Source organism: Buceros rhinoceros, unplaced genomic scaffold (assembly GCF_000710305.1).
Source record: "Buceros rhinoceros silvestris isolate BGI_N320 unplaced genomic scaffold, ASM71030v1 scaffold10597, whole genome shotgun sequence".
NCBI lineage: Eukaryota > Metazoa > Chordata > Aves > Bucerotiformes > Bucerotidae > Buceros > Buceros rhinoceros.
This window is the reverse complement of record NW_010422850.1, coordinates 1-2,114: the sequence shown is the minus strand read 5'-3', so window position 1 is coordinate 2,114 and position 2,114 is coordinate 1.

The window sequence follows — 2,114 nt, the reverse complement described above, 5'->3', positions numbered from 1 at the left end:
GGGGGGTGGGGGGTGCAGGGGAGGCAGGCCGCCCGCCTGCCGCTCACCATCCATCCTTCCCTCCCTCAGAAGATGCCGCTGGTGCAGGCGTGCGCTGGGAGCATCTCCGCTCGCCTTATTTTGCAAATAAAGGCAGAGATTAAATCGAGCTCCCCCGAGCCAGCCTTCGGCTTGCGCGGTTTCTCGCAGCAGTGCTGCGCGAGGGCTGCCGCGTACGGCGCGTTATCCAGCAGGGTGTGATGAGCAGCGGGGCTGCTTTCCGTGAAATCTGGGAAGTTTTAACTGTGTGTTCAACTGAACTGTGAATGTAACGGTACTTGATCCCCAGCCTTGGCTTTGTCTGCCTCCGGTGAGCCTCGACAGGCTGGGGCTGCGCTAAAACCTGCCGCGTTTCTGTAGGTGAGGCTGTAACCTGGCAGCAGCGGTGATTTTAGAGCGACACCTCACCCAGCCCCACCACCACGGAGCTGAGCCTCCTCCGTGTGAGCGCCTGGAGCAGGGCAGCGCTGGGCACGGGTCGCCAGCTACCCTCCACAGCCCTGATCTGACTAAATCAGGCAAACTTGGCTCTGTCTCGCCAAGATACCGGGAGCTGTTTGTCCAGCGGATGCAGATGTAATTAGGTTGATCAGTGGAAGTGACACGCGGTGACGGGAGGTGGGTCAGTGTAAGCAGTTTGGGAGTCCCTCACTGCCTCCCCAGCCCCCCCTCCCCAGAGCAAACCCCCCTCTTCCCGGCCTCCCAGATTCTCCCTTTGAAGCCCTTGCTCAGTTGGTTGTGCGGGAGCCGCGGGTCCGTTCCTTTCCGCTTTGCGTGTCCGCAATTAACCGGTTTGCAGTTCATTTCTATGCAAGCTGAGTTTTTCCTGCCCAGCTCAAGAAGCTGTAAATCCCACATCTATTGAACTGATGGTGAAATATATTTCCTTTTTCCCCCTGAATCATTTGCCATCCTTACTGCAGAAAAATGGCAAAATTGCAGTGTACCCTGTTTTCATAAATTACTGCTTTTCCCTCCTCCCCCTCCTCTGTTCCGTAATTTGCTGGGGAGGAATGTGAGTGTGGGAACCCGGAGTACCTGCATAAACAGGGCTTGGTTCTCACCAAACTGCCTGAAAATCTGCCTCACCACTCTGAAATTGTTGGCAGAGCTGGGACAACTAATAAACACACCTTCCACAGGAGTAAAAAAATGGGTAATTGCTGCTGAAGGTATTCTGACGTGGTGTTGTTCAGAGATCAGCCAGTTGAATTACTGTTGTACGACAGAAAGGAGGGAGCTGTAAGTACTGCGCTACTTATTTTTTTTTTTCTTCCAAAGATCCAGCAGCAGATCCTTCAGATCCCTGTCTCGTGCCCCAGAAGCTTGTAAACCGCAGGAAGTGAGGGATTTTTCTGGGTAAAATGTACAGAATTCCTTATCTAGAAACCTAGAGCTTGCAAAATAATTTTTTTAAAAATTGATTTTGAAATCCTAGAAGACTCGCGCACTTCCTCCACTCCAGCTTCAGCCGGGTGGCTAATTCTGAGTAGTGACTTTGGTAACTTATTCCGTCTGGCAAAGAAGCTGGTTTACCTGCCGTGTAGCCTTAAAGTCAAGTTCTTCCTCGTTTGAAAAAAAAGAAAATATAAAAATGTTGATCATGGTAAAGCTGTTAAATTGTTTTCAAAATTGCCCATTTTTTAAATGGAGCTTATCCAGCTATGTCAGTACTTCAGGCTGCACTGAAGCATTAAATAAAACCCGGAGACAAAATGCCTTTGAAAAGGGTTAATTAGTTTTAATATTGATTTATTCCGTATAGGGCAGTAATAGACTAGAACGTTTATTTCTGTTTTGGATCATTAAAAACAGTCTTTTGGTTCTTAAACAATTTGTTTCTAATAAATACATTTTTTTAAAAAGGCCAATTAGAGTAATTTGGGGTAGTTGGGCGCTGAGCGTTTTTACCAAAAAACCATGTAAAATGCTGGTTTTCGTTTCGTTCTCGTTTCAGCGGTGCCGATGTGCCAGTGGGAAACCTCTGGGGCCGCCCCAGGAGCACACGCTGGAGCTGCTGCAGGGCGAGCTGCGCGCCCGGCGCGGAGGGCGGCATGGGGGGATGGATGGAGGGA